Source organism: Sus scrofa, chromosome X, assembly GCF_000003025.6.
Source record: "Sus scrofa isolate TJ Tabasco breed Duroc chromosome X, Sscrofa11.1, whole genome shotgun sequence".
NCBI lineage: Eukaryota > Metazoa > Chordata > Mammalia > Artiodactyla > Suidae > Sus > Sus scrofa.
Window position 1 is genome coordinate 51507356 of NC_010461.5, and position 15091 is coordinate 51522446.

The window sequence follows — 15091 nt, forward strand, 5'->3', positions numbered from 1 at the left end:
TGTAGGGAGTGTTTTTATGACGTATTGAATTTCATTTCTAGTGACCAGTGTGTTCAGTTGATCTATTTCTTCTTGATTCAGTTTTGGCAATCTGTATGTCTAGGTTCTCAAATTTGTTTGTACTTAATTATTCACACTATTCTCTCATGGCTTTTTGTATTTATGCAGTATCCGTTGTGACTTCTCCTTTTTCATTTCTTATTTTATTTATCAAATACCAATTCTAACATACAGTATCCATCTATCTAAGTAGCACCCCCATCATTTAAAATCATATATGTTTTTGTGGGTAAAAAGCACATAATATAAAAATTACCATATTACCCACTTTTAAGTGTATAGTTCAGTAGTGTGATGTCAAGGAATGCATCCCCAACAATACTATTATTCCATGTCCAGTGTGGAAACATCCGCAACTGAAAAAAAAAAAAAAAAAAAGAGAGAGAGGAAACTTGAGTTCTGTGCTCAGAAGCCCAAGCATGAAATGGGCTTTTAGGCCCTTCTTTTATTGAGAATCTTACAAGTGCCTACGTGTTCCCGTAGCCCTGCACCCAGTTAAAGGTTAAACAGATACGATCAAATGGAAATAGCTATGGATTATAAACTGCAGGGTTTGTAACAGTCACCATACCCTCATATGCAAGATATTCTGGTCAAAGGTCTTTTTTCTAAACCACCAGAATGGGGTCAATTTCCTGTTTGTTCCCCTAGTACAATCAATCTCTGCAAGAGGCTTGATGGCATTTGGCCAAGCCCCAAGTCTATTCTTAATCTATAGGTGGCATTCTGCCTGAGAGGCCTAGGTGGCATTCTGCCTGAGAGGCCTAGGTGGCATTCTGCCAGAGTTCACATGATTCTAAACCTATGCTATTTTCTTACATCATCTCTGGCAGTGTGAAAGCATATTACCTTTTGCAACAGATCTCCTGAATTTTCTCATCTTGCAAGACCCATACTCTATACCCATTAGATATTAACTGCCCATTTTCCCCTTCCCGTAGTGCTAGGAAACCGGCTTTTTACTTTCTTTCCATATAAATTTGATTACTACTCTCTGTTTTTTTTAATGTTCAGGAACTCTAATGTTTGGTGCATATATTTATAATTATATCTTCCTGGTGAATTGACTCATTATTATATAATGTCTACCTTTTGTTGCAGTAGTTTTTTCCTTAAAAGTCTATTTTATCTGATATTAGTTTATACACCTCTGCTCTCTTTTAGTTACCATTTATGTGGCATATCTATTTCCATCATTTCACTTTCAGTGTATATGTCTCCTTAAGATATAAAGGGAGTCTCTTTTATTTTTTTCTGTGTAAAATTTTATTGTAAACATTAGCTGTTTCATCCTTTAGAGAAAGAAGAAAGTAAGCATCAATACAAATCTTACGGAGGAAAAGATAGTTAATCTTTATAAGCATGCATAAACATTATGTAGAAAACTTTTAACTTACTAAACATATTTAAATTGAGGAAGTTACTAGGTAGATGCATTTTCCTCTGTAGACTTAGCTTTATCTTCAGTTACCATTTTCCGCGACCTTTCCAATAGCTTATTCCATATTGTAAAATGTGCTCTTAAGTGCACAGGTAAAGAGAGACCCTGGAATCTTTGTACAAGACTCGACTGGGTCTGAAGATTATGAACTGCTGATACTTCATACTGGAAACAAATACTTTTTCTTGGAATAAGAAGGCCCTCGCTCTAAAGTGAGTCTCTTTTAGATTCTGCATAATTGAATTCTGTTTTTATCCATTCAGTTGTACTATGTATTTTGATCAGGGAGTTTAATTCATTTAGATTTAATTATTAATAGGAAATTACTTACTATTGTCATGTACATTTTTTGTCTTTTTTACTCATTTCCTCTCATTTTTTCTGTGTATATTTTAAAGATAATTTCATTGTGGTTACCATGTAATTATGTAAAACAACTGTTTTTATAACAGTCTGTTTGAACCATATCAATTTAACTTCGATTGCTTACAAAACTGCTCCTTTACAGCTCTGCTCCCTACTTTGTTATTTATGACAAAAAATACATTTTCATATAGTCATATAGTGTGAATGTGTACCCATTAGCATAGACTTATGCTTATTCTTATACTTTTGTCTTTTAAATTCTGTAAAAGAATTAAAGAGAAATTACACACCAAAATTACAATAACATAGGTATCAATATTTATTCATGTATTTACTTTTACTGGAGAACTTTATATTTTCACATAACTTCATATAGCTGTTTACCGTCCTTTCCTTTCAACTAGACGGATGCCCTTTAGCTTTTCTTTTCTTTTTTTTTTTTTTAACTGTAGGACTAATGTTTACTTATCTTGGAAAGTCATAATTTCCCCTTCATTTTTGAAGGACAGTTTTACTGGATATGGTATTTTTCATTGATAAGCTCTTATTGAGTTTAGAATATACCATTTCACTGCTTTCTGGCTTGCAAGATTTCTCCTGAGAAATCCTCTGATAATCTTAGAGACACCCCCTTTTCTGTGGCAAATTGCTTTTCCCTTGTTGCTTTCAAGATTCTGTTTGTCTTTGACTTTTGAGAGTTTGATTTTGTGTCTTGGCATGAGTCTCTGAGTTTATCCCGGTTGGAATTTTGTGAACTTATTGAATTTTTATGTGCCTTTCTTTCCTCAGATTTGATCATTATTGTTTCTAATAAGCTCTGTGCTCCTTTCTCTATCTCTTATCATTCTGGGACTCCCATATTGTATGTATTAACCTACTTGATGGTATCACATATGTTCCTTAGGCTTTATTCACATTTCTTTATTCTTTATTTTTTTCATTTTGCTCCTCTGACTTGATAATTTTAAATAAATAACTCTTATTTAAGTTTGCTAATTCTTTCTTCTGACTAATCAAGGCTTCTGTTGAACTCTAAATAAATTTTCAATTCAGCTTTTGTATTTTTTAGCTCCAGAATTCTGTTTGGTTCTACTTTATAGTTTCTATCTTTGTTGATAGCCTCATTTTGATCATTTACCATTTTCCTGATTTCATTTAGTTGTTTATCAGTATTATCATTTAGCTCATTTTTAAGATGGTTATTTTAAATTTTTGTCGTGTAAATTAGAGATCTACTGTTCTTTAGGATCTGTTTCTGGAGAATTATTGTGTTCCTTTGAATTGGGCCATTTCTTCATTTCTTTGCCTTGCGATTTTTGTTTTTGGCATTTCATAAAAAGCTCCACCTCTTCCATCCTCACAGTTGGTTTTGTGCAGGTAAAGAATTTCTGAAGTCAGCCCAGCTAGAGGTTCTGAAATATCTCCAGTCTTTTCTAGGGATATGTCCCATTTGTATTTGTGCATGTATTTTTATTCCAGGATATACAACTGCCTTTATCTTTCTTAATTTCCCTGAGAGGCTAACTGATTCTCCTTCTCAGGAGGTTTTGGTTTCAGTTTCTATTGTATGTCTTTGTCTGTTATCTCTTGCTTGCCTGGTACCTATCTCCTGAACTGTAGATTCCTTGCTATTATAATAAGTCCAACACCATGTTTACCTTTCTTTCAATCAGTCCTTTATCTGGTATTCAAATATCCTTCTGTTACTCATTGGTTCCTGATTCAGACAAAAGAGAAACCAGACCCTTGGGAAGCTCTAAGATGAGCCAGAAATTTGAATGCAAGTTCTGTTCTTTACATCTCAAGAGTGGTCTATGAATTAGGAAGCTTACTCCCAATTATGCAGTGCTGAGCTAGGTGGTGGTTGGGGGGGGCAAAGGCTAAGAAAAATGCCATACATTTACCTTTTTGGTGCAGTTTTTCTTGGTTTTGCCTTTGCTTGTGTGCTTCAGATTCTTAACTGGTTTCTACAGTTATAAAAGTAGTTTGGTTCTTATATTTTTGTTAATGTCTCTGTGGGGGAACAAGGGCTTGGATCTTATTTTCTTATTCCACCATCTTGCTGACATGACCTAATTCACATCATTTTGAAATCATTTATGTGCTAATTTTTGTTTGCCCATGGGTGAAGGAGCAAAATGGATTAGAGAAAAACTGACTGCTCTTACAAATTTCGTACTAACTTTTGTTTCATCTGGTCTTTCATGACCATCACAAGGGGATCTCACAATAAACATAATATCTGCAGAGGTTTTAGATTTTACTTAGGATCTCTGTCACTTTCTATTTTCATTTCAACAAGAAACATTTACTATCCACAGTACTGGCATTTACTGACCAGATACATTTACTAACCAGGTAGAAGGCATTGTTTTAGGTACTGTGAGTACAAAGATATGAGTCTAATTTTTCTGTCTGAATTTACTTAGTCTACCAACAGAATAGTTACTTTGCTTTATTCATAAAGTTTTTCTTTTGAAGTAACTTTAGACTCATAGGAACTTGAAAACACAGTACAGAGGGATTATATATGCCCTTCACTTATTTTGTTTTATCAGATACATTTTATCTAACTACAGTATAATATCAATACCAGAAAATTGATATTAATATAAAGTATGTTTATTCATCTTTATTATTTTATCTCATGTGTAGATTCATGTAACCGCCACCACAGTCAAGGAACAAAAAAATTAGACCACCAGAATCTCCTCTTGCGATCCCTTTATAGTGAAACTTACCCTCCTTGCTCCCATTTTCCTATTATACCTAACCAATGTTTTCTGTTTCTATAATTTTTTCATTACTACCATATTTTGTATATCATGCAATATGTGATCTTTTGAGATTGACTTTGTTTTAGTCAACATAATGCCTTTAAGAGCCATCCAGGTTTTTCTGTGTTCAATAATTTATCTCTTCTTGTTACTGTGTGGCATTCTATAATACAGATGTATAATGGTATTTTTAACTGTTTAACTAATGTAGGATATTTTGGTTGTTTTTATTTTGGGGCTATTATGAATGAAACTGTGTGAAAAATTGTGTTCACCTGTCTATATAGCCCTAATTTTGCCAATATTTTCTGTTTGTAGCTTGTCCTTTTTTTTTCCTCACAGAGCAAAAAAAATTTACATTTAAATCTATGATTTCTTTTTCTTTTTTTTATTTTTCTACCTCTTGAGTTATTAACTATTTTGAGTTCATTTTTGTATAAAGTGTGAGATTTATATGGAAGTACATCTAATTTTTTGGTTGCTAAGTAACCAATTGCTCCAGAATCATTTGTTGAAAAAACTGTCTTTAATTTGGCCACTTATGGGTTCTCTGTTAAGTTCCCTTGATCTGTGTCTATACCTCTGCAACTACCACTTACACTTGATTACTGAGGCTACTTAATTCATCTTAAAAATAGGTAGTATGAGTTCTCCCACTCTATTCTTATTCTTCAAAATTATTTTAGATCTCCTAGCACCATTCTTTTCTCATACTCATTTTAGAATAATCTTGTCTATCTTTATGAAGACTCTTGCTAGGATTTTTTAATTAACATCTTAAAGTTTATTTTTTTATTTCATTTTTAAAAATTTTATTGGAATATGGTTGGTTTACAATGTTGTGTTAGTTTCAGGTGTACAGCAAAGTGAATCAGATATATTACATATATATGCATATATACATATATATATATTCAGATTCTTTTCCCATAGAGGTTATAAAACAGTGCTGAGTAGATATCCCTGCATTTTACAGTAAGTCCTTGATAGTAATCTCTTTTATATATACTAGTGTGCCTATGTTAATCTCAAATTCCCAATTCATTCCTCCCTGCAACTTTCCCACTTTGGTAACCATAAGTTTGGTTTCACAATCTTTGAGTCAGGTTCTGTTTTGTGAATAAGTGCTTTTGTATCATTTTTTTTGTTTGTTTTTGTTTGTTTGCTTCCTCATTGGTAACTTTATTTTTTTCATTTTTATTTTTTTTTAATTATCCCACTGTACAGCAAGGGGATCAAGTTATCCTTACATGTATACATTACAATTACATTTTTGCCCCACACTTTGTTCTGTTGCAATATGAGTATCTAGACAAGGTTCTCAATGCTATTCAGCAGGATCTCCTTGTAAATCTATTCCAAGTTGTGTCTGATAAGCCCAAGCTCCTGATCCCTCCCACTCCCTCCCGCTCCCAGCAGGCAGCCACAAGTCTTTTCTCCAAATCCATGATTTTCTTTTCTGAGAAGTTCATTTCTGCTGTATATTAGATACCAGATATGAGTGATATCATATAGTATTTGTCTTTGTCTTTCTCACTTATGTCACTCAGGATGAGAGTCTCCAGTTCCATCATGTGGTGCAAATGGCATTATGTTGTTCTTTTCTATGGCTGAGTAGTATTCCATTGTGTATATATCCAATCATCTGTTGATGGACATTTGGATTGTTTCCATGTCCTCGCTATTGTGAATAGTGCTGCAGTGAACATGCGGGTGCACGTGTCTCTTTTAAGTAGGGCTTTGTCCGGATAGATGCCCAAGAGTGGGATTGTGGGGTCATATGGAAGGTCTATGTATAGATTTCTCAGGTATCTCCAAACTGTTCTCCATAGTGGCTGTACCAGTTTACATTCCCACCAACAGTGCAGGAGGGTTCCCTTTTCTCCACAGCCCCTCCAGCACTTGTTATTTGTGGATTTATGAATGATGGCCATTCTGACTGGTGTGAGGTGGTATCTCATGGTTGTTTTGATTTGCATTTCTCTTATAATCAGCAATGTTGAGCATTTTTGAATGTGTTTGTTGGCCCTCTGTATATCTTCCTTGGAGAACTGTCTATTCAGGTCTTTTGCCTATTTTTCCATTGATTGATTGGTTTTTTTTGCTGTTGGGTTGTATAAGTTGTTTATATAATCTAGAGATTAAGCCCTTGTCAGTTGCATCATTTGAAACTATTTTCTCCCATTCTGGAAGTTGTCTTTTTGTTTTCTTTTTGGTTTCCTTTGCTGTGCAAAAGCTTTTCAGTTTGATGAGGTCCCATGGGTTTATTTTTGCTCTTATTTCTGTTGCTTTGGGAGACTGACCTGAGAAAATATTCATGAGGTTGATGTCAGAGAGTGTTTGGCTTATGTTTTCTTCTAGGAGATTGATGGTGTCCTGTCGTATATTTAAGTCTTTCAGCCATTTGGAGTTTATTTTTGTGCATGGTGTGAGGGTGTGTTCTAGTCTCATTGCTTTGCATGCAGCTGTCCAGGTTTCCCAGCAATGCTTGCTGAATATCTTTCTTTTTCCCATTTTATGTTCTTGCCTCCCTTGTCAAAGATTAATTGACCATAGGTGTCAGGGTTTATTTCTGGGTTCTCTATTCTGTTCCATTGGTCTGTCTGTCTGTTTTGGTCCCAGTACCACACTATTTTGATGACTGTGGCTTTGTAGTATTTCTGGAAGTCTGGGAGAGTTATGCCTCCTGCTTGGTTTTTGTTTCTCAGGATTGCTTTGGCGATTCTGGGACTTTTGTGGTTCCATATAAATGTTTGGATTGTTTGTTCTAGTTCTGTGAAAATGTCATGGGTAATGTGATAGGGATTGCATTGAATCTGTAGATTGCTTTGGGTAGTATGGCCATTTTTACAATATTGATTTTCCCAATCCAGGACCATGGAATATCTTTCCATTTCTTTACATCTTCTTTGATTTCTTTGATTAAAGTTTTATAGTTCTTGGCATATAGGTCCTTTACCTCCTTGGTCAGGTGTATTCTGAGGTATTTGATTTTGTGAGGTGCAATTTTAAAAGGTATTGTATTTTTGTATTCCTTTTCTAATATTTCTTTGCTGGTATACAGAAATGCAACTGACTTCTGAATGTTCATCTTATATCCTGCCACTTTGCTGAATTGATTAATCAGTTCAAGTAGTTTTGGGGTTGAGTCCTTAGGGTTTTCTATGTATAGTATCTTCTCATCTGCATACAGTGAGAGTTTTATCTCTTCTCTTCCTATATGGATGCCTTTTATTTCTTTTGTTTGTCTAATTGCTGTGGCTAGGACTTCCAAAACTGTTTTGAAGAGCAGTGGTGAGAGTGGGCATCCCTGTCTTGTTCCAGATTTGAGTGAGAAGGCTTTCAGTTTTTCCCCATTGAGGATTATATTTGCTGTGGGTTTATCATAAATGGCTTTGATTATATTCAGGAATGTTCCCTCTATACCCACTTGGGCGAGGGTCTTGATCATGAATGGATGTTGGAGTATGTCAAATGCTTTTTCTGCGTCTATTGAGATGATCATATGATTTTTGACTTTTCTTTTGTTAATGTGGTGTATGATGCTGATTGATTTGCGTATGTTGAACCATCCTTGTGAACCTGGGGTGAACCCAACCTGGTCATGGTGTATAATTTTTTTGGTATGTTGTTGGATTCGGTTGGCTAAAATTCTGTTGAGAATTTTTGCATCTATCTTCATCAATGATATTGGGCGATAGTTTTCTTTTTTGGTGGTATCTCTGCCTGGTTTTGGAATGAGGGTGATGGTGGCCTCATAGAATGTCTTTGGGAGTATTCCTTCTTCTTCAACCTTTTGAAAGAGTTTCAGGAGGATGGGCACCAATTCCTCTTTATATGTTCGATAAAATTCGCCTGTGAAGCCATCTGGTCCTGGGCTTTTATTTGTAGGGAGTGATTTTATGACCTCTTCAATTTCATTTCTAGTGATCGGTCTGTTCAGTTGGTCTGTTTCTACTTGATTCAGTTTTGGCAGGCTGTAAGATTCTAGAAAATTGTCCATTTCTTCCAGATTGTCAAACTTGTTGCCGTATAGTTGTTCATAGTATTCTCTAATGGTTTTTTGTATTTCTGCTGTATCTGTTGTGATTTCTCCTTTTTCATTTATAATTTTGGTGATTTGGGTTCTTTCTCTCCTCTTTTTAGTGAGTCTGGCCAGGGGTTTGTCAATTTTGTTTACCTTTTCAAAGAACCAGCTCTTCGTTCTATTAATTTTCTCTATTGTTTTGTGAGTCTCTATTTTATTGATTTCTTCTTTGATCTTTATGATTTCCTTCCTTCTGCTGACTTTAGGCCTTTTTTGTTCTTCTTTTTCTAATTCGTTTAGGTGGAGGGTTAAGTTGTCCATTTGGGATCTTTCTTTTTTTTTGAGAAAGGCCTGGATTGCTATACATTTCCCTCTGAGCACTGCTTTCGCAGCATCCCATAGATTTTGAGAGGTTGTGTCTTCATTATCATTTGTTTCAAGGTAGTTTTTAATTTCCTTCTTGATTTCCTTATTGACCCATTGGTTTTTTAGTAGCATGCTGTTTAGTCTCCATGTAGTAGGTTTTTTCTCTTTCCTTTTCCCATGGTTGGTTTCTAATTTCATGGCGTTGTGGTCAGAGAGGATACTTGAGATAATTTCTATGCTCCTAAATTTATTGAGATTCGCTTTGTGTCCCAATATGTGGTCGATTCTTGAGAATGTTCCATGAGCATTTGAGAAGAATGTGTATTCTGATTGTTTTGGATGTAGTGTCCTGAAGATATCAGTTAAGTCTAACTTTTCCATTGTTTCCTTTAGGATCTCTGTTGTTTTATTGGTTTTCTGTCTAGAGGATCTGTCCATTGATGTGAGGGGGGTATTAAGGTCTCCTACTATGATTGTATTCTCATCAATATCTCCCTTTATGTCTGTTAATATTTGTTGTATGTATCTGGGTGCTCCTATATTTGGGGCATATATGTTGACGATAGTAACATCCTCTCCTTGGATGGATCCCTTAATCATTAAGTAGTGTCCTTCTTTGTCTTTCTTTATGTCTTTTGTTTTAAAGTCTATTTTGTCTGATATGAGCGTTGCGACTCCTGCGTTTCTGTCATGTCTATTGGCGTGAAATATTTTCCCCCAGCCTTTCACTTTCAATCTATATGTATCCTTTGTCCTAAGGTGAGTTTCTTGTAGGCAGCATATTGAAGGTTTTTGCCTTTTTATCCACTCAGCCACTCTGTGTCTTTTGATTGGGGCATTCAGTCCACTGACATTTAGGGTGACAATTGATAGATGATTATTTATTGCCATTTGAACCTCGTGTTCCAGTTGAGTCTATGGTTCTCCATTCTTACTTTTTTTTTTTTTTTTTTTTTTTTTTGCTTGGATGGTCTCCTGTTATTATCTGCTTGAGTGTATTTTTTTTTCATTTTTTGCAAATGCAATATTTGCTTGTGGCTTGTGGTTGCCCTGTTTTTTCAATATGCTAGCCCCTTCCCATAATTGTGTGTTTTAGCCTGATGGTCCTGTAAGTTCAAACACTTCATTACTATATTAAAATTGAGAAGAGAAACATACAAACAAACAAACAAAAAGGGTTATTTATTTCCTAACATCCCTTGCCCACATTTTATGGTTTTGATGACTCTTTTTTATTTTTTTCTTTTTAATTTTATTTTGTTTGAAGCATGTTCATGATTAAATCTGTATGCTGGCTTATTTGAGTGACTGCTCTCTGATTGCGGTTTCCTCAGTCCTAGTTCTTCCTCCTCTTCTTTTTTTTTTTTCTTTTTTCTTCCCTTTCCTTCCTTTCTTTTTGGTTTAGAGAAGCCCTTTCAATATTTCCTTGAACCTGGGTTTTGTGTTGCTGTATTCTTTAAGTTTTTGTTTGTTGGGAAAAATTTTTATTTCCCCTTCTATTTTAAATGATATTCTTGCTGGATAGAGTATTCTAGGTTGCATATTTTTTCCTTTGAGCACTTTAAATATCTCTTGCCATTCCCTGCTGGCCTGTAGTGTTTCTGTAGACAAATCAGCTGATATTCTTATGAGGGTTCCCTTGTAGGTAACATTCTGCTTTTCTCTTGCTGCCTTTAGGATCCTCTCTTTATCACTAACTTTTGCCATTTTTATTATGATGTGTCTTGGTGTGGGTCTGCTTGGGTTCAGTTTGTTTGGGGCCCTCTGTGCTTCTTGTATCTTGAGCCCAGTATCCTTTAGATTTGGGAAGTTTCCAGCGATAATTTCTTCAAATATATTTTCCATCCCCTTATCTTTTTCTCCTCCTTCTGGAATTCCTATTATGCGTAGATTGGCCCGCTTTATATTATCCCATAGGTCTCTTATATTACTTTCCAGTTTTTTGATTTGGTTTTCTGTCTGTTGACCAGATTGAGTGATTTCCATTATTCTATCTTCCATATCACTGATTCATTCTTCTGCATTATTCATTCTGGTTTTTACTGCCCCTAGTTCAGTTTGCATCTCTGCAAATGAATGTTCTAGTTTTTCTTGGCTCCTCCTTATATTTTCTAGTTCCTTTCTGAGGGTATCTGCATTACTGTTCATATCTTCTCTTCATTCCTTCAGTATTTTCACTATTTCCCTTTTGAACTCCAGGTCTGTCAGACTGCAGAGATCTGTTTCATTGTTGACTGTTTTAGGTGAGTTCTCCTGTTGGTTTGACTGGGAGTGGTTTCTCAGCTTCTTCATCTTGCTTGTTGTTTTCTTTCTCCTGAAGGAGTTGTACTCTCCGTGATCGGGCAGTGTTTGCCTTGTCACTGCCGTGGAATATTTCCTGAGGGCTGGCGTTGTTGGTCAATCTTTTTTGAGGCAGTGTGGTTTTTCTGGAGTGTTGATGGGGCTAACAGTGTTTCTTTGAAGCAAAGGAGGACTTCCTGAGGGCAGACAGGACTGGGAGGTCCACACCACGATGGTAGCAGATTTCACTTGGTCATGCAGAGCTTGCTCTGGTGTTTTTAGGCTGTGGGGTTCTTGCAGGGGGTTGGCGGTGTTGGGCAGCTGTTCCTCAGGAGTGCAGCACCCCCTGGGGGCTGTAGCAGCTATCTGGGTCACTGAGAACCTAAGAGGCTCTTCCCTAGGGCAGCCCAACTCAGAAGGACGGCCTGAGAATGTAGGCGGATCTTTTCACAGTCTGGCCGAGCTTGTTGCAGCTTTTCTGGGCTCCAGGGGCTCCTCCAGGGGTCTGGTGGTGCTGTGCAGCTATTCCGTGGGAGTGGGGCACCCCCTGAGGGCTTGGGCGTGTAGCAGGGATGCTGGAAACCCAAGAGGCTCCTCCCCGGGGTAGCCTGACTCAGAAAAACTGTCCGAGAATTAGGCAGATCTATTCACGGCCTGGCTAGGCTTGTTCTAGCTTTTCTGGGCTGCAGGCCTTTTCTCGGGGGCTCCTGGTGTTTGGTGCTGCTCTGCGGAAGTGTAGCCCCTCCAAAGGGCAAGCAGGCCTGTACAGGGACAGCCCCTGCGGTGGTAGGCTTCAGGCAATTGTTGAGGCCAGCCCTCCTGGATGGCAGGGAACCCGAGGTTCGGCCAGAGCATAGGGGGTGGCGGGGGTGGGGAAGAGGGGATGCACTGGGAAGCAGAGCTTTCAGCTAGCTAGCGGGCCTGTTAGCTTGCTGTGGCGTTGGGGGTATTCTATGGGGACCCACCCCTTCTTCTCTCCCCTCCCAGCCCGGGCACAGACCAGGCTCTTCTCCCAGGTTCCCTCTGAGGCGGCTTTCCACTTCCCCGCCCCTATAGTATTGCTCCCTTCCTCTGCGACAGCTTTGTTTTCTAGTCTCCCAGGCAGTCTCTGCCCCTTCAAATGGTTTCTAGACCTCCCAAGCAGTTTCTGCTCCACCCTGCTTCCCCAGCCCTTTCTCAGGGACTAACCTCTGGAGCCGAGGTCCCGGTGCCCAGCCCCTACCCAGGCGTCTCCAGGCCCTTTCTCGGGGACTAACCTTCAGAGGCGAGGTCTCGGTCCCCAGCCCCCACCCAGGCATCCCCCTGGCCCTTTCTCGAGGACTAACCTTCGGAGGTGAGGTCTCAGTGCCCAGCCCCCATCCAGGCGTCCCCCGGCCCCCTCCCAGGGACTAACCTCTGGAGCCGAGGACTCGGTGCCCAGCCCCCACCCAGGTGTCTCAATTTTTGGTGACTGTGCCCGTAGTTCAGATGGTCCATTCGGTTCTTAATTGGCTTTTCCGTACTCCAACTTACTGCTACACTCTTCTCTGCATCTGGAGATTCCTCCGGTTCATTTGATCTTTCCCCCGTGTAGGTGACTTTCTAGGGTGCAGGATCCCTTTCTCCTCTGCAGTCCCTTTCGGGAGTGCCCATCCCGCTTGGATTCACCTTCTCTCACTCTCCTCTTTTCTCTTGTTCTGCCCAGTAATGTCACGAACTTCTTGCCGTTATTGGAGTTTAGGTTCCTCTGCCAGCGATTGGTTGCTGTTCTGTGCGAGTCATTTATTCTGTAGATGTGCTTTTTTTGTTGTGTTTGTGGGAGAGGGCGAGCATGTCCCCCTACTCCTCCGCCATTTTGTCCTCTCTCCAATTTTCTTTTTTGATGTTATCTTTGTCTGATTTTGATATGAGGGTGATGGTGGCCTCATTGAATGAGCTTGTATTTCTTCCTCTGCTATTTTGGAAGATTTTCAGAAGAATACGTGTTAACTCTTCCCTGAATGTTTGAAAGAATTTGCCTTTAAAGCTATCAGATATTGGACTTTTTTGTTTTGGAAGATTTTTAATCTCATTTTCAATTTCAGTACTTGTGATTGGTCTATCTTTCTATTTCTTACAGGGTACAGTCTTTGTAAGAATCTGTCCATTTCTTTTAGGTTGTCCATTTCATTGATCCTTTGTATTTCTGTGGTGTCAGTTTTAACTTCTCCTTTTTCATTTCTAATTTTATTGATCTGAATACTCTCCCCCTTTTTTTGTTGATGAGTCTGACTGAGTTCATCAATTTTGTTGATCTTTTCAAATAATAAACTTTTGCTTTCATTGATCTTCTTTATTGTTTTCTTAATTTAATTAAAATATATATATATATGCCATCCCTCTTCTTTCTGTCCTCCACCATGTCTATAGAGAAGTTGGCTGATAATCTTACTGACACCCAATTATATTTGATAAGTGAAATATGTTTTCCTGCTTTCTAAATTCTCTCTTTGTGTTTTGCCTTCAACAGTTTAATTAAAATCTGTCTCTTGTGAATCTCTTTGTGTTTGTCCTGCTTGGATTCCATTGAGCTATTTGAATTTGTAGATTCATGTATTTTATCAAATTTGTGTATTTAGATTATTATTTATTCAAATATACTTCCTACTCCCTTTTCCCTCTTCTTTCCTTCTGCAACTCCAGGTATGTATATGTTGGTATGTTTGACAGTCTCCAAGAAATGTCTCAGGCTCTTTCCATTTTAATTCATTTTTTTCTCTCTGCTCCTCAGACAGGATTATTTCAATTGACTTATCTTCATGCTTGCTGATTCTTTATAATGCCTGCTTATATTTGCAGTAGAATCTTTCTAGCTAATTGTTTTTATTACAGTTATGTTTTTTCAGTCTCTTAATTTCCTTTTGGTTTATTTTTACAATTACTGTTTTTATTGATAGCTTCTATTTATGGGATGACATTTTGTGGTTTCTTTTAGTTGTTTATACATGGTTGCCTTTGGTTTGTTGTGTATATTTAAATAGTTGATTTAAAGTTTTGTTTAGCAATCCCAATATCTGGGCTTCCTCTGGGTCAGTTTCTGTTAATTTTTTAATCATGTATGGGCCATACATTCTTTTCTCTTTGTATACCTTGTAATTTTTTTGTTGAAAACTAAATATTTTATGTTATACTATATCAAGTGTTGAAATTATAATTTTCCTCCTCCCTGGAGTTTCTTGTTAATGTATATTTTAATAGTTGTTCCTTGGTAAATTTTCTGAACTATTTTTACAAGTTTTATATATTTGTCATGTGTGGACACTGAAGTTTATATTCCATTAGCTTAAAAGTCAGATAGTGATTCAGTAGTGATTTCCTTATGCCTGAAACCAAAAATATAAAAATAACTCTCCCAGTCTTTGCAGGCAGCCTCTTTGTGTATGTTGGAATACATCCTCCTTACTCAGCTAAGCAGTTTACAACACTTCCATAGCTTCTACTTCCTCCTGGTTAGGAACTTGAATATCAGCCCATAGGTGAGAGCTTAAGATTTTTGTAGGTCTTTTGAGCAGGCACTTGCCTCTTGGCTTTCTTGTGTCTTTCTTCATTTCTAGAAATATGTTGGGGCTTTTAAAGGCCTTTATTCCACAAAGTGTTTCATTCCCTACCCTTTGTTCTCAAGAATTTTGGCTTTTATATTGTTTTCCTCAGCTCTTACACCTTTCTCCAGGACTCAGTAGCTAGTACATTTGTCTTTAAATATTTTAGATGAATGTCTCCTGGGTCACTGCTTAAGCCCTTTTAGAATTCTAAATT

At 37.4% G+C, this 15091-nt stretch overlaps 1 protein-coding gene across 1 annotated transcript in view; it reads left to right on the forward strand.

The window, feature by feature from the left end:
* The window catches only part of ZC3H12B (zinc finger CCCH-type containing 12B), a 518102-nt gene that overhangs the window by 275830 nt on the left and 227181 nt on the right, over positions 1-15091 (forward strand). The gene's annotated exons all lie outside the window — the stretch shown is intronic.